Source organism: Mustela erminea, chromosome 3 (assembly GCF_009829155.1).
Source record: "Mustela erminea isolate mMusErm1 chromosome 3, mMusErm1.Pri, whole genome shotgun sequence".
Classification (NCBI taxonomy): domain Eukaryota; kingdom Metazoa; phylum Chordata; class Mammalia; order Carnivora; family Mustelidae; genus Mustela; species Mustela erminea.
Window position 1 is genome coordinate 54225951 of NC_045616.1, and position 26038 is coordinate 54251988.

The 26038-nt window shown below is 35.2% G+C and overlaps 1 pseudogene; it reads left to right on the plus strand.

The window, feature by feature from the left end:
* The window catches only part of LOC116587196, a 33317-nt pseudogene extending 11877 nt beyond the window's left edge, over positions 1-21440 (plus strand).
* Positions 21441-26038: the final 4598 nt, after the last annotated feature.

The window sequence follows — 26038 nt, forward strand, 5'->3', positions numbered from 1 at the left end:
ACTGCAAGCAAAGTTTTTTTCACAGTTTTAGTTCTAGAGACTTCGTGATTTCAGGGTTCAAGAAATATATATATATATATGGAAGTATATTTCAAAGTTAATTACAAAAACTAACCCATATGAACCACCCTCACCTTAAAGAAAAATAAATAAAGCCATTTTTTAGTTGTGTAGGAATGCATGACCACTGATTTCAGCTGTTTGAAAAAGGCCCACTTTCTTGGAAATGTCTTTTAATAGATTAGTGAGCTGCTTGTGATGATTAAATTTATGTGTCAGTTGACCACACGGTGCCTAGATATCTGATCAAATATTATTTTGGGTGTTTGTTTGAAGGTGTTTTGGATGAGCTTAATATTCATGTATGTATGTATGTTTTGTTTTATTTCAAGTTATTTAAATTGAGTTAGTTAACATATAGTGTAGTATTAGTTTCAGGAGTAGAATTTAGTGATTCATTGCTCACATATAACACCGGTGAATGAACTTAACACTTAAATTGGTAGACTGAGTAAAGTGATTTGTCCTCTCTTATCTACTCTATTAAAAGGCTGGCCCTCCCAGGGGCCTGGCAGCTCAGTTTGTTAGGTGTCTACCTTCGGCTCAGGTCATGATCCCAGAGTCCTAGGACCCCGCTCCAAGTCGGGCTCCTTGCTTAATGGGAAGTCTGCTTCTCCCTCTCCCTTTACCCCTACCCCTACTTGTGTGTGTGTTCTCTCTCCCCGTCTCTTAAATAAATAAATAACATCTCAAAAAAAGAAAAAAAAAAAAAGTCGGTCCTCCCTGGAGGAAGAGGAAATTGTTCCTGCCTTACTGCATTTGAGCTGGGACATCAGCTGTTTCCTGACTTTGGATATAAACTGAAACATAAGCTTTATTTTTTTTTTAATATTTTATTTATTTATTTGACAGATAAAGATCACAAGTAGGCAGAGAAGCAGGCAGAGTGAGAGAGAGGGAAGCAGGCTCCCCGCTGAGCAGAGAGCCTGATGTGGGACTCGATTCCAGGACCCTGAGACCATGACCTGAGCTGAAGGCAGCGGCTGAACCCACTGAGCCACCCAGGTGCCCCGAAACATAAGCTTTTTCTGCTTCTTGGGCCTGCCAGCCTTTGGACTACAACCCTTAGCTGTGAGTACCATTCCCTTGCCTGAGTTCTGCCAAGAAAGAATTCAGAGCCAAACTCTTAAGCAAGAGTTTAATAGTGGTCAAAGCAAAAGTATGCTCTAAAGGTAGGAGAAGGGGCAGAGGCAGAGGTGGCACCTGCACTGGGGTTAAGGGTGTCTTTTCCTTTTATCTGTGTTTGGGTTGCAGGGTCACACTTGGGGAGGCCTTTGTTTGAGGGTTCTCCAATCACATAGGAGTCTCCTCCTACAGGATAGTAGAGGGAGTTTATGACTGTGTACGGTGTTTAGTGGAACTGTCATGGCAAGCAACCCCCTTAAGGGGGGGTCAAAACTGCAATGTAACTGTATTATAATGAAGCTATAGGTTACTTTAGGGCAGTGGTTATAGGGAAGATTGCATGTGTGGGCCCCAGGGTTCCCCCCACCCCCGCTGTGGGAAAATCCCTCCTTGGAGCTATGGTGGGGTGGTTGGCAGTTTCTTGTGTTTTATCTTTTTCAATGGTTGGAAAGTCCCTCTTCATGTCTAGCTAACTGCCTACCCTATCAGAACTTCTAGAACCACACCATTGGCTCTCTTCAGTCTTCAGCTTATCTTGGGACCTGTCAGCCTCTATAACTGCATGAGCCAATTCCTTATAGTAAATATCTCTTCCTCTCTCTCTATTTCTCTACACAGATACACACACGTGCACACACAATTGTTTTTGTTTCCTGGAAAATGCTAATAAACTATTTGATCAAAATTAGTTGCTTCTTAGAAAATACAATCCAATAACAAGGCTCCGCTGGTGGAATATATGGTCTACCACTAATTTTACAGGTAGTTTATAGGATGATGAGATCAGCAGTTGTTGGCCTATGGAGCACAAAATAAGAGTATTCACTGAAAGTGGAAAAGAATACTGAAGGGAAGGAAGTTCCCCCGGTTCTCACTCAGCCTTTTAGTTTGATAAAACTAAAGGACGTATTCTGCAGCGCCTTAGGGAAAACATTTGAAATAATTACAAAAAAGTGCACCGAATATTATTTCCCAGAAAGACTGTCTCTGAAAAGGAGAAGTAACCCAGACAGGGTTTCAATGGGATGGGGTGAGGGGAGGTAGGGTGGTTCTGGCTCCCATTCACTTCTGTTCTTGTTCTACTAAGCTTCTCTCCCCACCCACACCCCAGTCAGGTCTTTAAGTGAGATGTGGGAAGATACTTGGAGCTGAGCTCAAAGTTGATGGAAACCATGCAGTACGCTTGTACCCTCAGATGGCTAGAAAGTAAACCTGCTCAAAAATATCTTTGTAACTCACATTCACATTGATACCATTTTTATAAAATTAGTGAAATTTTTCACTATTAGTGAAAAAATTTGAAAAAACAGTGAAGATTTTTCACTAGTGAAAATTTTTCACTATTAGTGAAAAATAGTAAAATTTTATTTCACTATTTTGGGAAGTCTGCTTTAGACTTTTCTCTGCTTTATCCACAAACTTCCTCCTCAAAATAAGAATCGCTGCTGAACTTCAGGTAAAGAGTTGGCTATCTCTCTGTCTTCAAGAAGATTGACTTAAAACTCAGGACAGACCCAAATAGAGGTATTTACCATTGTACTGGCAGAACTTAGTTCCCTTTTTGCTCCACCAATAATTAGCTTAGCTTATATGGAGGAAACAGGCCAAAACTCAAGGAATGTAGGTGATATTTAAAGCTGAGATTGGCAATGAAACCAATTCTCCCCAGTGCCTCAGTAAGAAATGGGATCCCACTGACACCTTAATTTTAGCTCAGTAAGACTCATGTTGGATGTCTGACCTACAGAACTAGAAGATAATAAATCTGTATTGCTTAAGCCACTTAATTGTGGTAATTTATTATGGCAAAAAGGAAAGTTAATCTAGAAGCCATTTGTCTGAATACAGGAGAAGAAAAATAGAAGAAACCTGGCACACTGATGATCTGGAGCCCTGGATGACTATGTTTGAACATTTTGTGTGTGTTTGAGAGACAGAAAATGACTTCTCTATGTGTGTGTCATTGATTTCCAAGTCTATATCTCATGATCAAGATCTGATTTTTCACTAATATAATGAGGATGAAGTTCAATAGATTCTTTTCCCTTCCCTCACCCTCTAAATGAATGGTTCAATTTTTGCTGAAATGAATATTCAGCATTTATATTATTAAAACAATACAAATAATTAAGTTGAGCCCAGAAATCTACTATTATATCTTTTCCTTTATTGAAGAATGTTTTATTATCCAGAAGTGTGAGTGTGTGTGTGTGTGTGTTTCTAAATGGTTAAAGCTATTGGCATAGGTATTAATCCTGCTTTTCTCTTCTTGAGGATCTCCTGAAAGCTTCCATTCCCCATTACATGAAAAGTACATTTTTAAAAGATTCTGTATGGGGGTGCCTTCAGCTCAGGTCATGCTCCCAGGGTCCTGGGATTGAGCCCCACATTGGGCTCCCCGCTCAGTGGGAAGCCTGCTTCTCCCTCTCCCACTCCCCCTGCTTGTGTTCCCTCTCTCCCTGTGTCTCTATCAAATAAAAAAATAAAATCTTTAAAAAAGAAAAAAAAAAAGATCTGCATATTTGATGCATCTTAATTCTTCTCTCACACTTGATTGATATTTACGATAGGTAAATTTTTTTCTCTCAGGATTTTGAAGGCTCTGTTCCATAATTATTAACTTTCAATATTGCTATTGAAAAGGTCCATACTAATTATGTGAGCTGTTTCTTATGTTCTCCCAATATCAGGTTTCTGAAAATTCTGTGTTACATCTTATTGTGAATCTTTCCACAATAACTGTGCTGGATTTTTAGGGGCCTTTTCCATCTGTAGACTCATTTCCTTCAGTACTGGAATATGTTCTTGTATTATTTCAGTAGGATAATTTTTACCTTTTGCTTTTCTAGTTCAGAGAATCCTATTAGATGTTGATTTTATTCAACTGATTTTTCTTTTCTTTTCCTCCTATTCTCCCTTTCTTTGACAATTTTTTCTATTTACTGTATTTCCTTAATTTTATCTGCCAACAATTTTGCACTTTTGTTGATTTTTTTTACAGTTCCTAATCATGGTTTTTTTTTTTTTTTTAGCATCTTTCTATGGCTCATGTATTAATGTATGTGTTTATCTGTGTAAATTATCTCTAAGTTGGGGGAATATATATTTTTTTCTGCTATTGTATTGTTTCCCCAAATTTCTTCATTTTTTCTTTGTCTTTTTTTCTTTTTTTTTTGTTTCAAGTTTTTATCTAAATTCTAGCTAGCTAATACATAATGAATTATTGGTTTTAGGAGTAGAATTTAGTGATTAGAATTAGTAGAATTAAGTGATTCATCACTTACATATAACACCCAGTGCTCAGCACAAGTGCCCTTCTTAATACCCATCATGCATTTAGCCCATTCCCTGCCCACTTCTCATTCAGTAACCTTCAGTTTGTTCTCTATCATTAAGAGTCTCTAACAGTTTGCCTCCCTCTCCCCCCCCCCCTTCCCCTATGTTTATCTGTTTTGTTTCTTGAATTCCACATATGAGTGAAATCACATGGTATTTGTCTTTCTCTGACTGGCTAATTTCATTTAGCATAATACACTCTAGGTTCGTCCTTGTTATTGCAGATGGCAAGATTTCATTCTTTTTGATGGCTGAGTAATATTCTATTGTGTGTATACACTACTTCTTCTTTATCCATTCATCAGTCTATGGATGTTTGGGCTCTTTCTGTAATTTGGTTATTGTTGATAATGTTACTTTAAACACTGGATGCATGTGCTCCTTCAAATCAGTATTTTTGTATCCTTTGGATAAATATCTAGTAGTATAACTGCTAAATTGGAGGGTAGTTTTATTTTTAACTTTTTGAAGAAATGTCATATTGTTTTCCAGAGTGGCTGCACCAGTTTGTATTCCCACTAACAACATAAAAGGGTTTCCCTTTCTCCACATCCTTGCCAATATCTGTTGTTCCCTGTGTTACTAATTTTAGCCATTGCCTTCGTTTGTAATGGTGGAAGTTTTGGTAAATTTTTCACAATCGTTGCTAGTTCACTGGTATTTGAGAACCAGCAATTAAGAAACATTGATAAGTTTATGGACCTGGTCAGTCTTGTTTACAAACTGGCTTTACTGGATTGGTTTTTCCACTGCAAGACCCTTAAATGTCACTTTATGTAAGCCTTTTTGTCTAGTGTGGTTCTGGCTCCACGGGTAAAGGTCTTTTAGCTCTTGCCTTGGGGCTATAAAGATGCCCCTTGATTTACAACTAATCCTTTATTTTCAGTCCATCACAGCATTTTCTTTCTTTTTTATGATTACCTACTATTCTCAAGTCCAGATCTTTTCTGATTCTATTTTTCTAGAGAATTATTTTTCCCATCTCCTTCAAATATAGAACAGTAATTGCCTGGTTGAGACAGCAGGGAGGATTTGTGCTCTATGTGCTGCCTTCTTAGGTTTTCACCTCTTGCTTCACTGCAGATTCCTGTGGCAAGTACTGCTTCAAATTATAAAGCTTTCAGGGAATTTGCAGAGCCAATGAGCTTGCTTCTTCTTCTTCTTCTTTTTCTAAGATTTTATTTATTTATTTGACACAGAGAGAGAGAGAGAGAGCGTACAAGCAGGGGGAGCAGCAGGGAGAGCAGCAGGCAGGGGGAGAGGGAGAAACAGGCTTCCCACACTGAGCAGGGAGCCTGAAGCAGGGCTTGATCCCAGGACCCCAGGATCCCTCCCAACCTGAGCTGAAGGCAGATGCTTAACAGACTGAACCCCCCAGGCACCCCGAGCTTGCTTCTTGTTGACATCTCCATTTACCTTCCTGTACTCCATAAATTCAGTTTGTACTTTTTAATCTTTCATTCTTTATATGTGGTGTTTTGTATTATAGATATCTACTAACATCTTTGAAGATGAAGCTGGTGGCTTCCATTCTAATCTAATTGTGTGTTTGTTATTTTGATTTGTATTTGTAAGTATCTAATAATAAAATGGAGTTTTTGCTTTTATCTTAAAGCTGAAATTTCCATTCAGATATTTAATGATCTAAAATATTTCTAAATAAATGGTGTGACTTTTAAAAATAAAGACTGTTGATTTTAGCAAATAACTTAAAAGTTACCTAAGTATACAGAAGTAAAACAATAATTAATTTAAACTGCTTAATTTTAATCGCTTAAATCAGAACCAAAACAATTTTAATCACATAATTTGTTTAAAAACCTATTGAAAAATTAAAGGGCAAGCCCATTTAAACATCATTTAGGAAAAACCATTTATTTAGAGATAATAATTCTCAAAATATAGTCTTATTCAGTTCATAGTCTTTGTGGCTGTGGCAGTATGAGTAAGGTCACTGATTATAAAAATCTCAGTACTGTGCTTGTTCCCATTGTACCATTTGATATTTTGGTTTATTTTATGATGAAATAAATGGTACGAGTGAGTGAAAAAATAGGGGCAAGATATATGAGAAAAACCAGAGCATAAGCAAGTAAGCATTAACACTTTTTAGTGTCAGATGTGTGTAATAAGATAAGAGAAACAGGGCGCCTGGGTGGCTCAGTGGGTTAAGCCTCTGCCTTTGGCTCAGGTCATGATTTCAGGATCCTGGGATCGAGTCCCACATCGGGCTCTCTGCTTGGCAGGAAGCCTGCTTCCTCCTCTCTCTCTGCCTGTCTCTCTGCCTGCTTGTGATCTCTCTCTGTCAAATAAATAAATAAAATATAATCTTTAAGAAATACAGAAAGATCCTGAGATCCACCGTTAACAATCCAGTCACTAACGTACCTTCAAATTTCTATTTCCACATTTTACCTTATACTACTACCTAAATTTGGAATGTCTGAAAAGAAGTTTGGATTTCGTATTTGTGTGGAGAGTGGTTTTGTTTTGCTTTGATTTTTCTTTTTGATACCTGAAACTAATTTAGACTCCAAATCACATTTTATACTGTTCACATAGTATTTCTATTTTTTATTCATTCCTTAGGTAGATTATAAACTGGTTTTAAAGCCAACATATAGCAAAATGCCTGTATATGGTAGCTTTTTCCTAAGTCTTTGAATAGAATTGAATGTCACGACTAACCAAGCCCAGAGCAAATCTCCAATAGTCTTAACTTATATGGCTATCATTTTTTATGCCATTTTTGAAAACATTTGCATTGTTTTAAATTTGTTTTCATTTGAAAACTAGGTAGAAAGGAAATGTCTTATGTGTTGGCAGCATTATTTTCTCAGCACCTCTCACAGTGTCTTATGCACAGAAAATTCATTGCACCTCTGTTGATTGAACAAACTGCTAAGAGATGCACTTAGGTTGAGGCCAATAGAGTAAGAAAAATGCATACTGACAATGAAATTGAAAGACAGAAATATATCTCCATTTTCTTGGCGAATCTTCATAGAACATGGTAATCATAAACAAAATATTTTATGCTCTTATGATTCAGAAACACTTGAGAGATGTCAATCTACTTTGTGTAGTAGATGTCAATCTACTGTATGTGAGTATGTGAGTAAGAAAACAATCTACTGTATGTGAGTATGTGAGTAAGAAAAAAAGGTTAATAAGCATGTTCAAAAATCATCCTGTCACTAAACAGCAACTTTATTATTAATAATATTATTGTAATCATTTTATTAATAATATTCTTATTATCATTATTTTAGTGGTGACCATGAGGGTAGCTATGACTGCCAAATATTTATAAGTATTGTTTTATAAGTACAGTTGTGCAAGGGAATATCATCTCTAAATACCAAACCTATGCACTTGATGAATGTAAACGGCCTGGTCATTTTTTCTTAGTCTTAAACAATACTATTAATTTTAGATTCAGAGGATAGAAACTGTGTGAAAGGAAGTATTTCTTCTTAGAGCAATTCCTTTTGCATTAGGTATAACACAAAGGTTATAAGAGAAACAAGCTGATATAGGGTCAAGAAATAAACACTTGCGAACTTTAAAAATTAAGTAATAAAAAAAAAAATTAAGTAATAGAATAAAAAGAATATTTAATTATCACAGGGAATTAGTTATTAATTTCCTCAAGTGATGCTGAGCAAGGAATGCAAAATAAAGGAAATTTCAGTTTCAGAATAGATGACCCTGGAACAATTATATATAAAAGATTTAAAATATTCAGTTAAAATTTAAATGCCATAAGGAGGGACCTAGCTGATGCGTTCCTATGGTGAACATCATCACAAAGGAAATCTTCACCCAATAGCTTATCTGATTATAAATATGCTTTCCATTAACAGATAGACTGAAAGTGATTATATTTCATATGTATCGTTCCACTTTTATTGATTCTAGGCACAGGAAACACATGAGCTCTCATGCATATGGTTCCTTCTAAGATTTTGATTGAAAATTTTACTCAGTTTCTAAGTTATTAGTTTTTGAAGTTTTTACGTCTTCTGTTTTAGAAATAAACATAATACAAATTAAATTTTCTTATGGCCTACCTAGTTCCTTTTAGGAATATTTTGCTTTGTCTTATTCTTCCTTTCACCAAAATCATACTTTAAAACTGGTTGTGTGGGGATGCCTGGGTGGCTCAATTGGTTAAGCAGCTGCGTGCAGCTTAGATCCTGAGTCCCCATATCAGGCTCTTTGCTCAGTGGGGAGCCTGCTTCTCCCTCCCTGCAGCTCCCCCCTGGCTTCTGTTCACTCTCCCGCCCTCTCTGTCTCTGACAAATAAATGAAATATATTTTAAAAACCTGATTGTGTGGATATAAAATTAGTATGCATTATGTCCATATTTTCATTTCTAGGTCCTGACAAATCAAATGACTTTAAAACAACAAAAAGAACCAAGTAAACAGCAGTATGATAATAATCAATATTATTGAGAAGTATTTATCAACATGAAACCCCTTAATTCCAGGTGCCTATATGATTTGGTGTTTGCTTTTAATAAGTGCAATATATTTTTCTAAATTCTATGTTCCCATATAATGAGGTTTTATATTTTCATCATTATCATATTAACTATAAATGTACATTAAGTACTAAATGTATGTGAAGCACTCTGCATAGATTCTTACATGTATATTACCTCACTTAATACAGGTAATGACCCTCTGGGGTTATTATCTCTGTCATCCACAAAAGGACAGTAGGGTACTTGGTGGGAGTTAAATATGCCCCAGGGTCATACAGAGACTAGTACTAATAGGAGTCAAATCCAGGTAGTGTGATTTGAGCAACTGCACTCCTGATTGTCTTCAGAGATGGCTGTATCTTTAATTTCAAAAAGAGATTTAAAAAAATGGAATGGACATTGAGTTGAGAATAACAATCTTTAGTCACAAAATATTTCTTAGAACTGTAATAGGACACTGGAATTTTATTAAGGTGCTGACTTGTGCTTTCTTTTTAAAAAAATCTCTATTTTATCTCAAACCTTAAAAATAGCAGAGTGAACTTAAGGATATGAGGAAATGTAGTTTTCTGCAGAACTTTTGTAAGTTATATATTTAAGTTTAAATATTTAAAATGAAAATAGAATGATGAATACAGCATTTTATGTACAATATATTATTTATGAGGATTAAAAGCCCAATATAGAAATTTGCATATCTAATTTTTCTTGGGTATTGTTTTTTCTCAAATAAGAAGTAATTTTGGAGAATGTTATCTTTTTAAGTTACTTTAAATCATTCACTCAAGGACTCACTGACACAAATTTTAATAGCATAAAACTACAAAAATTATGGATTAGTCAAACATCAAAGTATGTGCTTCTTATTTATTTATTTTTTTTTTAAAAAGATTTTATTTATTTATTTGAGAGAGAGAGCATGAGCGGGATCGAGGGAGTGGAGGGAGGAAGGGACAAAAGGAGAGGGAGAAGCAGATTCCCAGCTGCAAGCAGCCTTGATCCCAGGATCCTGGGATCCTGAAATGAGCCTAAGTCAGATGCTCAACCCCCTGAGCCACTCAAGTGTCCCTAAAATATTTGTGTTTTAAACTTGAGTAGATATGAATCCATTTCAAAAAGAATGTTCATATTTAAATATAAAGCAGATGTAAATGAATTGATGTGAACCGGTAGTTTGCTGTTACAATTTCCTATTCCACCAAAAGTTTGAATGATTCCCTGATGTTACATTTTCTATGTGTAATGATAGTTTAGTTTAATTTTTTACTAAGAGATATTCATTAATACATGAAATTCAGTTTTTAATTCATTAATGTTAAAATGCACAGATGAGTGTGTGTGTGTGTGTGTGTGTGTGTGTGTGTGATTGTTATCCATGATTTTCCTGGCCTAATCAACTTAAAAGAATTTGTTCATATTAATAGTTCCCTGACACACATCATTATATTTTATGTAAATTTTTGAACTCTTAGTAGGCATCATCTAGTACTATTAGTCTCATAAGTTTTATAAACAGGCTGTTCTTCTACCATGTTCTTATTTCTCTCACCTTACTTGATGGATGCTGTTCATTAAGTTACTTAAGACATCATCAAAATGCATTAAAATTGAGTTAACTCAGAAATTTAAAAAATGATACTATTTGTATCAATGTGCCAGTTATGAATTTAGCCTCTGAACTTCAGATCCACGTTGGACTGGCTTTTCTGTGATCCTGGAGCTGGACCCTCTAAATATTCCTCCTTTGCCAGCTGTCATGAGACTAGGCTTTGTGAGTAGAGTGTATAGGAGGGACCCTGGAAAACAAAGGGATTCTCTTCTGGGGCCCATTGTGTTTCTATAGGCAGGATTTTAGCATGTGTATGTGATTTCTGCTGTGTCCAGCACTTGCAACACAGCGTGCCTCTCTAAGACTAGGCTGCTGCAGCACCTGGCTGAACAGGGTCAGGTAGACTGGTACTTCCTTTAAATGGCCTGCCTAGCCCCTCTCAAGCAGCTTGGTAGTACTGAGAAGGAAGACCTTCTTTCTGCCCTATGGTCTTTCTAGCTGGACTTAGAATCAAGTTGACATAAGACAGGTTAACAGAAGAAATGAAAATTAAAAGGTGTACAAATGGGGAATCCACATAGACACGAAATTCCAAAAACAATGAGGCCCCAAGTATCTTATATGAGCTAAGGAGAGGGGTAGGAGCTTGAGGATACAAAAGGAAGAGAGCTCATTAGCAAGAAGGTGAAAGGAGATGCTTGGGAGAACAAGGTTGCTCTAATATGCACATAAGTTCCATAGATAAAGGGAAGTCTCTGTTAATAGCTCTCTTCTTATTACAGGCTGTCCATTCCATTGTAAATTTATGCAATTGTTGGGGAGTCAGAGAACGTTTCCTCTGTTGAGTTTTGATTACTTTTAACTGAAAACACTCTTTATGCCAAAGTGGGCCACCTTGGGCAGCCTGTTCTGGGGCCCCACAGAAGCCTCAGGGAATGTCTCCACTACCCAGAGTTACAGCTATTTACTGTCCAAGGATATCTGCAACTCAGGCCTTTCAAATGTCCAGCACGGGGATTGAACATTTCCGTCTCAGCCCTAGGGGTAGCTCCTCTTTTCTTTTTATCTATCTATCTATCTATCTATCTATCTATCTATCTATTTATTTATTTTTAACTTTCAAAAAATATTTATTTATTTATTTATTTGACAGAGAGAGATCACAAGTAGACAGAGAGGCAGGCAGAGAAGGGAGAAGCAGGCCCCCTGCCGAGCAGAGAGCCCAATGTGGGGCTCGATCCCAGGACCCTGAGATCATGACCTGAGCCGAAGGCAGAGGCTTAACCCACTGAGCCACCCAGGCGCCCCCCACCCCCTTTTCTTTTTTAAAAATATTTTATTTATTTACTTGAGAGAAAGAGTAAGAGAGAGTACGAGAGAGGGGTGAGGGGCAGAGGGAGATGCAGGCTCCCTGCTCAGCAGGAAGCCTGATGTGGGGCTTGATCTTGAGACTCTAGGATCATGACCTGAGCTGAAGACAGATGCCTAACTGAGTGAGCCACCCAGACACCCCGACATCTTTTACTCCTGTGTTCTTTAGAGTTCTTTTTCTCCTTCCTCGCCAATCCTCTATTTCCCAATTCCCTGTTATAGTTAGTAATTCCTTATACTAAACTTTTCTTGTTCAAATTATTGTACAGTTTCTTTCTTCTGGTTAGGCTCTCCTCATGGATATAATCAATAGCAAACAGTTATGTATACTGTACATCTTTAGTGAGACCAAAGATTTTTCAGTGTATGTTTTTGAAGAGATGTCTGTGTATAAGATATGCGTACAATACCTAGGGAGTAGAGAGAAGACTGGGAGTCCACCAAGATAGCATTTATAATAGAATTTCCTCATAATAACTCCGTTTACTGTGACACTGAAACATAGCTAATAGGGCACTGGAAAGCACTTAATTAGTGCTTAATTAGTGGGGGTAACTCACCTAGACAATGAAATTAATGCAAATAACCACAACAAGATAGTTTTAAATGTATCAACATGTCAAGGTTCTTGTCAATTTTATTTTCATATTGAAATAAATAAATTTAATGCATGAATGTGTAGGAGAAATAGTCATTCCCAGGCAATTTTATATCCCTGTTGTGAGTAAGTGATGCATGAGTCCACTGAAGACTTAGAAGGTTTAAAATAGAATAGATGTCAACTTGAAAAGTACTTAACTTCACTTCAGATATCTCCTCTCCAAAAATGCCTATTAAGTTGGGAGTCACTGGAATCCTAAGTAGAAGAAAGTAAAAGCTAATCAAGGGAGTGACTTCATCATCTATGCATTCCTAGCAGCTAACACACCTAGGTCCTCCTGCATTTTGGGCACTCAATAAAAATGTGTCAAATGGATGAGTGGATTTAGCTAGATGCGGCTTGGATTTTACTTTTCTCTTTGTAAAGTACAATATTAAAGGATTTAATACACGAAGAAGAGATTATAACTTTATGAGTCTATTACAGGAACTAATCTTTGCTCATAAAATACAACCTTAATAGTAGAGAGTCATGTTAGGTAGTAGCTGTTTTCACTTTCTGGCAATATAAAGAGAGTGGGAAAGATAGAAGCTTTGTTTTTAAAACACCGAGAAATGTTTATATATTTTATAACACTGGAAAATCAGTATTCTTATTGCAAGCCACATCTCAATTTGCTATCATTAGGTCAAATTTTTACTACAGATTTCTTTAACCTATTCTTTTTATATAAACAGTTGCATTAACGTGGATACTAGGGAAATTTTTGTCTTCTAAGAAGTCAGTATGGGGATAAGAAGAAATACCACAAGCTATAAATACCACATTCTTCAACAATCCCTGTTCCGTACCACTCCATTTCTGGCCTCTAGGACAAAGTAAGATAACTAAGTCTCAATTTCCCCATTTGCAGATGACAATAACAATATGCTTTGTCTTATGACATTTTGAGGATCCAAGAAGATAGTATACGTATGTTGTTTTGAGGATCCAAGAAGACAGTGTAAGTAAACATGTTTTAAAAATTGCTAAGTAATAAAAAGTATAATTTTATAATAAGACCATGTTATAAGGTATGATTAAAAGCATGCTTCCACAAAGTTAGTACAGGTATATTGATTAGGATTTGCATGGGCCTATCTGGCAGTAGTGGGTGCTATGGAGGTGTGCTGACATTATTATGTAGTAGACAAAAGTACAATATTTGAAACCAAACCAGCCCAGCATGGGTTAAGATCCATAATCTGTCCTTAAGTAAGTGAAATACTTTGGGCAAGGCATTTAATTTCATTATTCTCATTTTTCTCATCCTTAAAATGGGACGACAATGCTTAGTTTATAGAGTCGTGAAATAAAAATGAACAAGTACTTATCACACAGTATGTGAGACATAGTAAGTCCCCTATTAATGATACCTCATTATATAATGAATCAGTTACTTTACCCACAGATGACAAATTGGACTAATTGTATACTCCAAAATTGAAATTTTTGTACAGGTGTTTTAAGCACCTCTCCGTTTTTCTGAAATCTTTGGATGCAGTTCAGATCAGAATTTGTGTAAGACGACAAAATCATGCAGAACAGATGCATTTGGAACTTCGTTGAATTGACTTGGTTATTAGTTCTTTAATTTTTATATGCATAAAAATTACTTGGGGTGCTTATAATAGATGCAGAATATCAGATTTTAGTTCCAGAGATTTGATTTGGGGAATGTGTTGTGTGTCTTGGCAATTAATGCCTAAAATCGTAATTCTGATATGGGTGATGCTGCTAAGAGCTATTGCTCTTAGTATGTCATGTCTGGGAGGACAATGCTGATTATACATTATTACTTTTCATTGTGTGTATATTCCAGGATAATCTATGATTTCTACTTTCTCTTCTAAAAGGTTTTCCCTTTGTTATATTGAGAAAAAAATTTTGGAACCACATGATATGGTACATTTGAAATAGCTGCATTATGAAAAGTAATTACAAATATAATATAAAATTGAGATAGAATTTGAAAAGACTTAAAGAAATCCATCTATGAAAATATATATTTGCTTTATAAATATTTTTGTGCATTTTGAATTGCTCTATTTTGTGATGTTGATTTATTTTCCAATTGCATTTCAGTCAGTTTTTAGAGGGTAGTCTAAAAAAACAGAAAACAGAAAAAGAGTTAGTTTTCTATGCTTTCCATAGATAATATAAAATCCCTGAGGATATTTCTAGTGGTTGTTTTATTTGTTCAAACTTTCAGTTCTTTATATAAGATATTCTGGAAATTTAGAGATTTGCCAACAATCATACTAATTTTATTGATTTGTGTGTGGTTCATATTGTCTGTTTTAATATTTATGTTAATTAAATATTTTTTCAAATGGTCTTAATAAAAAAAAGTAAATTATTTATTTAAACATATCTGTACAAACACAACCTCATACTCATACTTAGAAGACTTTAGAATTAAGCCAAAGGATTTGTTAAACAATTGAGATTAATACTATTTTTCATTTACTATTATAGCACTAATAATAATGATGATAATTTTGATAGTTAACATTAGCTGAACACTGGTTATTTGCCACTTATACTTCATTATAATTTGTGAAATAAATGTTATTGTCATTCTATTTTATGAATGAGGAAACTGATGTTCAGAGTAGGATGCCCAAGATTACACAGGTTGTAAGTGGTAGCATTGGAATTTGAGCTAGTTTATCTGATTCTGGAATTTGAAAATTTAAGTAATACACTAATAATTTGCTTTAAGAAAAAATAATTCTAAATGTGGAAAAGAATGGTTTCACAAATTTTCAATGATGAAATAAAGCATTTTCCTTTCATTTGGAAAGAAGTGGAAAATAAAAACATGCACTTGGTTTCCTTTAAAAATCTAAATTAGTTTTCTTAGTAAATACACACATGCATTCCAAATAAATGCATACTTTATTTGTACACTGACTGACTACTGCTAGGCTAGAAATTGACAAAAGATATCAATAGACACAAGCAAGTAAGAGGATATTCTTTTTTTTTTAATTAATTAATTTATTTTAGAGAGCGAGAGCAAGCACAAATCGGAGAGAGCCAAATGGAGAGGGAGAGAGAGAATCTCAAGCAGACTCTCACTAAGCACAGAGCCTGCTGCCAAGATCATGACCTGAGCTGAAACTAACAGTCAGATACTAGCCTACTGAGCCACACAGGCACCCCAAGGGGAGATTCTTTCAAGTAACATCTACAAGAAGATGGCTTCCACCTAGAGCAGAGAACACGGCAGCATCATTGCAACAGAAAGCTTTGCTTTCTTAATCCGTGTACCTGCCCCAGAGGTCACACACAACAGTGGCTGGGTCTGCTGACTTGCCACAATTATGGGCAAGACTTAAAGCAACTGTAAAAATGGTTATAAGGTAAGCTCATATTCACTCTGAGGATATACATATTTTGTCAAAATATGTATCTATCATAATCGTAAGCTTCAGAATAAGTAGGGACTTTTCACAGCATATTCCTGTGTGAATACTTTGAATAGGACAGAATTAGTCTTTACTTTCCCTTACTAAGAAGCAGGGCCTTACTGAAATTCTATTTTCATGCACCTAAAATTATCTAAACGTTCAGCAAGATGAATGTGAAAATTAGTTTATTCAGACATTGACTATTTAGAAATGGTTTGAATTTTATTAAACTCTGAACAAAATTAAAATCAGTTTTGTTAGTTTATAAAGACAATTTGAGAACACAAAAAAAGTGATGCTATTAAAGTTATGTTATATTGTGTTTTCCTGAGTATATCACTGTTATGTCTAAATTTTAGGAAAAGAGCTCAGGCAGAACAAAAAATTAAACTGTTTTTATATTGAGGGTAACTCTATTTCTATAGTTTTGAATAAATGAATGAAGAAATGAAGGTATACTGACAGGAAGGAATGATAAAGGAAGAAGAAAGAGACGGAGGGAGGAAGGGAAAGAGTAAGCAAGATAAGATCAGAAGGTAAGGATCAGAGCCTGGATATAAAAAACAGTAGAGTCAGAAGGGAGTTTATATATGAGTAAATGGCAAGACTAAGAAACTGGCCTTGATGAAATAAAAGTAACAGCATTTAAATGTAAGAAATGATGAAGAACTTGCTTCCATAAAGGTGATGTTGAATTATATTATATCCAAGAAGAAATACTTTAGGGTAATAACTACATCCTAGGTGTTGCAGTGGAAGGGTGGAATAAATGTAACTGAAGGTTTTTTTCTTCTTTTTTTTAATAAAAAGAAATAACATAAAATCATTGGCTAATGTTTTGGTGGGTTATCAATTACATTGAGAATTTACCAAAAATGACAAAGAAACTCTAAGTAAATGAAAAAACGGAGAGTCAAGTGTCAAAGTTATTGGTCCACTAAAGAGACCAAATGCCCTCATCCTTCTTGTATTGGAAATAGTATACATTAGGGAAGATGAAATTATTTAAATACTTGTATTAAATGTGTTTTTTAAAAAGTCAATTATTTTTTGAGCTGCACTTATATGCCAGGTATTGTGTTAAAATACACTTTTAATAGTTGCTCAATTATACTAAATCAGATTTCTATATAGCCTTAAGCCCCTTCCTCATTTATTCCTCCACTGAGATATTTCCTTCAGTGTAATGGTAAAATATTGTACTTCAGTAACCTTGGACTTTAATATATCACCTACATAACGACAGAAGCAATTACATGGTGTAAAAAGCTTGAGTTGCTTCATAACACACTTCCTAATTTCCTGTTTTGTTAATAGTATTAATGCTAAAGCAGGAAGATACTCAATTTAAAATGAAATTTATGGAACATGTGAATGATGTCTTTATATTAAATGTTATCTTTATATTAAATTGTTATCTTTCAACAAATAAATTGACAAATTACATTATCCATTATCCATTATCCATTATAATAAAATCAATCTCATTTTTGGGACTGGTAATATTCATTACAATTTGACAATAAATACTCAACTGGAAATAAAAGTCACAAATTTTGCTTATTTTACATTAGAAAGTAGATATTCTCAAAGAGCTCTCTTTGAAGTTTGATCAACAAAATATATGTGATTACTATCTCAAACTACTTTAAATAAATTGATAATTGAAGTAATATTCCTAACTGTGGTAATATTCTTTAATGTAAGGCAATATTTAAATTTATTCTAGTATGAATATGTAAATGCAAGTTTCCATCCTTAAGTGATGAAAACTGTGCTATGATGAGACAATCTATTTGCTTTATATACTGAAAGAATTTTGACTTTTCCGTTACTATTACAAAACAGAAGAAAACACAAATAGGACTGTTGCTGAGAAAAATTTCAAGATAATTTTTCTGCTCCTCTTTTTCTACATAGACACAGAATAGTGAGTAAAAATTATGGTTTCTGTCTCTTAATATGAACTGAATAAGAAAGATTCACTATTAATACAGGATACTAGGATGAATTTCCAGAAAATCAGTCCATTCATTTATTCATTCTCTCATGCAGTAGGTATTTACTGAGCACTGACTTTATGAAACTCTCAGACTCTGTGGAATGAGACACACAAAAGAGAAGCAATTTCTCCCCCCACTGGATTTCTGGCAAGAATTGGAATGTATTCAACTGAGATTAAGTCAAATATAAAGATACAAGCAAAGAGAAAAAGCTTTAAGAAAACAGAACTTTAATACAGGAAAAAAAAAGATACATAGCTACATTTAGTATGATAAAAAATACTAAAAATAAAATACAATAGAAATGTCCTTGAAAAGAAAAAAAATATATATATATACACATCTATAATAAAACAGCAGCTAGATATTACTTTTATGTAAATTACTGAATATTTATAATCTAACCTTAAAGTAAACTAAAATGACCTATTTTGGAAAATAAATTAGGTTAGAGAAACATTTAAAAAATCTGCCTTTTGCAAGACTACCAAATGCAAATCTCCTGATTGCTTTGTACTATATTCATCATGAATATGAATGTATAAAACAACTGAAATATAACATCAAAATAAAATATAGTAAAAGTATATTTATCAAACTAGGCCCTAGATAATTTCCTAAAGATATCTTTGTGGAAGATATTTTAATCAGCCATGAAACTAAATGGTGTTCCAATTTGCAATGGAATTTGAATACCTTAATGATATTTTCTATTAAGATATAGTTTTAAATATTATCATTACTTTTCAATGCTGTATTAAACATCTGCCAAATTTCCAATAGCAGTATTTTTGGATTTGAATGAAATAGTTTAATGGCTTTTTCTTTCTAGTCAAATTAGCAAGCAGGAAAATTGCTGATAATGTTACTGTGGTGATTGATACTGATCATGAAGATAATTGAATGAATTAGCAGGTGATGGTCTAAATTTCCAGCAGGAATTTCTATGGGTTCTCAACATCTCCAAATCTATACAGGAAGTTGAGACAAGAAGTCAGTACTTCTGGGATGTCTTACTGCTTTCCTGCTATCTTCTGATGTCTTACTGAAACTAGACCTGAAACAGGGAGACTCATCTGAAATTCTTTCAAGGAAAGATCTTCCTTTAGATTCTGTAAATGTTCAGAAAGACTCGGTTAGATTAGCCATTGAAAATCTTCATAGAAAGGAGTTGAAAGAGAAAGAGTCACATCCATACATGGATCATAGTCTAAACATCCAATCAGAAAAAGACATTCAAGAAGTAAAGAATATAAAGGAAATAGACTTGTCTTTGTCAGCAGACAAGCATCTTTTTGCTCTCATACTCTGAGGATTTTGAAGTGTCTTCTTTTAAGAAAGACATTTCAGCTGAATGGTACAAAGATGACTTCCAGGTGTCATCTTTGTTGTCACTCGGGAAAGACTCAGTGTGGCAAAGACAAATCACAGCCAACCAGAAACTCTACAAGTAGAGCCATTAGCTTTGGCAGTGATGATGAAATCAGTGAGTGCCTCAGTGAGAAAAGCCTTTCTGGTCATAGGAGTGTCCACTTGGAGGGGCTGTTTGAACTCAAGTACCCTACTGAGCTTATGAAAAGTAAGGAGCTCAGTGATGTAGAGCATGAACAGGGAATTACAGAATTCCATTCCTTGGTTTCAGTTTCTGTGGTAGAAGAGTTACATGATTTCCATATTGGTGATGGGGTGTTGACTGGCAATGTTCAGCCAGAAACTCTTCCATTTAAAGGTGTGACTAGTTTTGCTAAAGAATTTTGGGCTGGAGTGTAGTTGGATAAAGCTGAAGGAAATAAAAATGGAACATATGACGGCATTGTATACTCTGTGTGCAAAGAGAAGTATGGTACTTTTGCTCTTCCTCAGAAAGTATCTCACATTCCAGAAAACTTTGAGGACTATGTACACATAAATGAAGATGAAGAGTCTTACTGAGATGGACAGTATCAATTTCATAATCAAGAACAAAAAGATACAGTGGATTCAAAGTCTGACAAAGAAAAGGAAGCAGTTGAATATTTTTATGAGAACTCTCTAGTATGCATGATATAGAAGCCTCACTTGATTGAAGCCTTAAAATAGAAACAGACAACATTCAGGACATTTCTGGGGTACTTGAAACCCATGTTTACCAGCAGTCTTTGGTGGATTCACTGATCTGTTCAAAGGAAAACAAAGACCTTGTTTCTGCTGCCATAGAAAGTGTTTCCATTGTTCTAGAAGGCAATATTTTAGATAATAACTTTTCTGAAGAGTTAAGAAGAAATAGCAGCTTACAGAAATGGAAGAGAACCTATATCCCAAGGTGTCAGAAAAGCTTTCTACTCTGCTTCTGGATCTTTAAATGAGAGAAAAGAACCAGTTGGAAGCTCAGTTGAGGTCATCACAAAGTGAGGGGAAAAAGTCAAAGCAACAGCTAGAACAAGTCAGCTTACTGACAAACACTTTACTAATAGTCTTTGTGAAGGACATGGTCAATCAACTACAAGAAATCAAAAAAGCTAGGAATGGAAAATCCAACTTAGCAATCAGGAGCTTGTTGATGATGATCAAAAAAAAAGTACCACTCCAAGCCCTATCCCCAAATCTTGAGGAACATTCATCAAGTGTTCCAGCTTGCTTCTTAAGGTTTGAATTGGAAAATGAGAAAGAAGAGATTTCTTCACCAGATATATACCCCAGACCTGAGAGGCCAGTATTTGGCACCAGTAGGCAGGAAGAATTTGTGAAGAGACTTGCTGAACTTGAGATCAGCTGGGGGTTCCTGAGTGTGTAAGGAGATGATCAGGAAGAGCTCCTCAGAAGCCATGTGAAACACTATTGGCAGTCTCACATACTATAGAGGAAGTAGAAATTCTTGCCCATAATGCAGCAAAAGAACTTTGGAAATGGAAAGAATTAGGTAATGATCTTCATAGCATTAGCATTCTTATTAGAAAACTGGTTGGCTGTGCCAGTAAGGGTCTAGATTTAGAAAGCACTAATGAAAGGGTCTACAAACAAGTGGTTTTTGACTTAACAAAAGATATTTTTTAGGAAATATTTGCAGAGTGTCCCAACTTAAATCAACCTGTCTGGATGAAGCCATGTAGAATCAACTCCAGTTATTTCCAACGAGTGAAAAACCCAAATAACCTTGATGAAATCAAGAACTTCATAGCCACAGAAGTATTCAAGTTGTTTAGTCTTAAAAAGGAGCCAAACCACAAAACAGATTGGCAGAAAATGATGAAATCTGGAAGAAAGAAAAGAGATCGGGTGGATCATATCCTGGTCCAGGAGCTCCATGAAGAGGAGGCACAGTGGGTGCACTATGATGAGGATGAATTGTGTGTGAAGATACAGCTAGCTGACAGGATCTTTGAGACCTTGATCAGAGACACTATTGACGTTCTGAATCAGATCACTGAGAAACAGGAGAATACTAATTGTGTGACATCTTGCAAATAAACTGAACATTGAGCGCTTAAAAAAAGAAAAAAAGGCATGTCATGTGATGATAGGTTATAAAGAGGGGTAAATGGAAGAAAAAAAATCAGAATATTGGTACTTCTTGGTGTTTTCTGAGTCTTGCAAGAAAGAATAGAGGTAGAAATAGAAGGCACTAATTCTGTCCTAAAAGTTGCTTTCTACTTCTGACCTGCAATCAAAATTGACTGAGAGTTCCACAATCTGTAGTTTCCAGGGTTAAAAAGACTAAATTGTAAGGGTTATTATGATGGTTTTGAAGCTACAACTCTAACAGGAAGTAATTCAGTGACATGCTTTTGCCAAGTACTTTCCTTTGAGTGTTTTCCACTAAATAAGTGTAGGAGCCTACAACAAAATTGCTTTAAGACAGCAGCAGGCAAAGCCAAATTGCTTTAAAACCTTTAAACTAAAGGCCAGGGTATGAACAGCGTTGTAGAGGCCAGTAGAAAAAGAATAGAGACTTTAAGACTTCAAACTCAAAGATTTTATCTAGACAAGATCCTTGACTGTGACTGCATATAATTTACCAGAAAGATACAATTCTTTCCCGTTGAAGGTTATAAATCCTCATTCTGACAAACTCAGGTTTTACCTAATCAAACAGATGTGGACAGAAGTGATATATGCCATTATAGGGCAGAGTCAGTATATGGTTCTTTTCCCTCTATTTCAAGAAATACAATGCTATAAAGAGAGCTTGAGTCCTGGAATAAAGTCAGTGTGGGCTATGACCATCTATCAATAGATTTGTGATTGAAAATATATAAACATTTGTTACTGTCAAATCTGACATTTTGGGATTCTTTATTACCACAACATATCAATCTGATTTTATATAAAGTCTTATTACCTTGGGAAGCCAAGAGAATGTTCAAAAGATAGTAATTGGCCTGTTATCTCAATTATTACATATGGGTCTTCATTATGGAAATAAAAGACAGCAAGCGTAATGAGAGATATGAAAGGCTGGGAGTGGGGAAAATTTGATCAAAGGCACAAGGGGGAATGATTCCCATAATTTTTGAAAAATGGGATAAGTACTGAGGAAATTAACTAGAATCCACGAAAGTATTGGTAGTATTCTGAGGTTAATTCTACGTGTCAACTTGGCTAGGCTATAGTGCCAAACATCAGTCTAGAATTTGCTCTGTAGTGACTTTTTTAGATATGATCAATATTTTAGATATGATTAATATTTTTAGATGTGATTAAAATGATTAATATGAATATTAGATCTAGTAGTCTTTGAATAGAATAGATTACCTTTCATAATTTGAGTGGGTCTCATGCATTCAGTTGACAGCCTTAAAAGAAAAGGTGTCCATACCCCTACTGGACTATGGTATTTGGAATATAATTTTTTCTACAAAGCAGATGAAATAAAAATAATGGTCTTGGGTTACCACAATTGTCAGTGAAAATACATAGTAAATGGGAAAAGATCAATTCTAAAGGATAAAAATAGGGCAGATACTATAATTAAAAAAAATTAAACTACTTTTTGGAACAGTTTTAGGTTCAAAGAGAAATTGAGCAGAACGTACACAGAGTTCCTATATACCCTGTCTCTATTACATGCATAGCCTCCCCATTATCAACATCTTCCAACAGAGCACTACATTTGTTATAACTGATGAGCCTACATAGACACATCATTGTCATTCAGAGCACATAGTTTATTTATTTATTTATTTAAAGATTTTATTTATTTATTTGACAGACAGAGATCACAAGTAGGCAGAGAGGCTGGCAGAGAGAGAGGGGAAAGCAGGCTCCCCTCACTGGAGCAGAGAGCCCAATGCGGGACTTGATCCCAGGACCCTGAGATCATGACCTGAGCTGAAGGTAGAGGCCCAACCCACTGGCCACCCAGGCGCCCCTCAGAGCACATAGTTTAATTGGGTTTGCTCTTGGTATTATATATTCTGTGAGTTTGAACAAATGTATATTGACATGTATCCACCCTGAATATGATCATACCAGAGTACTTTCACTGCCCTAAAATTCTCTGGGTTCTGCCTATTCACTGCCCCCAATACCGTTGCCCCATTTCCCTAAATAGAATTACTGATCTTTTTATTGTTTCCATAGTTTTGCCTTTTCCAGGCTGAGAAGGCTTTCACATCACTATGAAGTTTGATCAGAGTGAAGGTCAGAGGCAAAGAATGTTGGATGAAAGCATCATGGATGGCTTTGTAGTAAATGGAAAGTTTGGCAAGACCAATGTAGAGTCCTTAAACTAAAGTCAGACAAAAACAAGGCTCATGTTTCCCAGGAATAGTCTGTCTTAGCACCATGGGAAGGAGTGTAGCCTCAGTGAAAACACAAAGATGAATTTCAAAGAGCAGCATTTAGAGTTTGTGCTCAATGATGCTACCTGTAATAGGAGGTCTGGAAGTAAAAATCAAGGTAGACAGAAACCATTACCTATCTGCTTGGTGGATTAAAATCAGATTAACAGCTTTATATTATTCTTCACCCTTTGAATCATTTTCCTTTTTAAAAAAATTTATTTCTTTTAAATAATCCATGTAGTAATTAAACAATGGCCTTTCCTTCAAATCTACACTTTTACCCTCTTTCATTTTTTTTTTTCCAAATTTTCTTTCCTTTCCTTTTCTTATTTTCCTTTTTTTTTGTAAGAACAAGTTTTCCTAAGAATGGATTGGCAGACAGGTTTTTGATGGTGGTCACTTAGTCCTCCAGAAGGTCACTGAAGTCTGAGCAGAAGCAAGTTTTTGCTAGTTCCTGTGAGAACCAGATACTAACAATGACATTCATCTGAATTCACTTCTGCACAAGTATTGTTTCCTGACCATTTCACCACACTATCTATTCTCATCTCCAGAATTCAGTAAATCTTGGGCAGTAAAGGTTAATCCTAACAAAAAGTATATAAGTTGACTCTTTTCTGAATACATTAGACTTTTTTTTTTTTTTTACTAGAAGGCTATGAATAATCTTAAACCTTTTTATATGTGCAACATAAAATAATTTGAAAGCATATCAATCACAGAATCTACATAAAGAAGGATTATTGATATGCTCTTTTTTTCCCCCTCTCTCTCCTATCTGTGAGTTTTCCATTAAATTGGATTTTATAGGATGTAAATGCCATGACGTATAAGCTATAAAGGTTAGGTCTGATTACGACTCAGTCAAAGAGGCTTACTTTTAATATTTTGGTCAATAATACATAAGGTTCTATAGTTTAGTTGATAGGCCCTTTACTGCTGATAGAAATCCTCATATGTATTATGTGCACACTGATCTAATAAAAAAACATAACTTGAAATTCACTGAGTCAATTGTTTTTAAATTAACTAATTTGGGGATGCCTGGGTGGCTCAGTTGGTTAAGCCATTGCCTTCAGCTCAGATTGTGATCCCAGGGTCTTGGGATAAAGTCCCACACTGGGCTCCTTGCTCAGCAGGGAGCCTGCTTTTCTCTCTGCCTCTACCTGCCACTCTGCCTGCTTGTGCTCTCTCTCTGACAAATACATAAATAAATAAAATCTTAAAAAAAAAATATTAACTAATGCTATGGATTGAATGAGTCCCCCAAAATTCATACACTGAAACCCCAAACCCTAATATGATGATATTTGGGAGTGGGGTATTTAGAAGGTAATGAGGGTTAGACGAGGTCCTGAGAATAGGGTCCTCATGATGGGATTAATGCCCTTATCAAAAGAGGTGAAGACACAGTTTTCAGCAATACCTTGACCATGGTGGCACCCTGATCTTGATCTTCTAGCCTCTAGAAGAACCATGTGAAATAAATGTTGTTTAAGCCATTCAGTCTATGGTAATTTGTTACAGTAGCTCATACTGAGATGACTGGTTAAATTCAAATGTAGCATCCTTAATACAAACTTAAACATCCAACATAGAATTTAATTTGATCTTTAATCTCTCCTTCCCTACCTGGCCGTCCTTCCTCAGTGAAGCGAATGAGAGTGCTTTGAGGAAAATAACAACTATTTTATATATTGTAGATCTAACTGGATCTTCATGGGTAGCTTCTGGTCTCACTTAGGCCACACTTCAAAGCAAAACTCAAGATTTCATCACATTCCAAAATGAGTTCATGGAAGTTTTAACAACTTTTGTGTCTATTTGGAGAAGGAAAATTATTTTGCCTGCCATATCACATAACCTCACCTTCCATCTAAACATCTTGATTTTTTCCTTAAATTCTACTTTTCTTCCAGATGCATCGCTGGCCTTGTCTTCTGGGGTCAAACCTCTTAATCTTCTCAACAATTCCAAATGGCTAAATAAAAACCATTTAGTGAGGTGAACCTATTTTTCTCATGAAATAATTCAGGATCTGCTCATTAAAATTAACAAAAACTTCCAGAAGTAGGAATGCTAAATTTATCACATAAATATGTAAGATGCCTAGTTAAATTTGTACTTCAGATAAATAATAAAAAATTGTAATATTGGGATATATACCTAACTGAGCCTCCTATATTTTATCTGGCAACCCCACCTGGAGATCTGACTCCCAGATCCAAAACACTTTATCTAATGAAAATTAAGTGTTTTAGATTGGAATCTTAGCTCTTACAT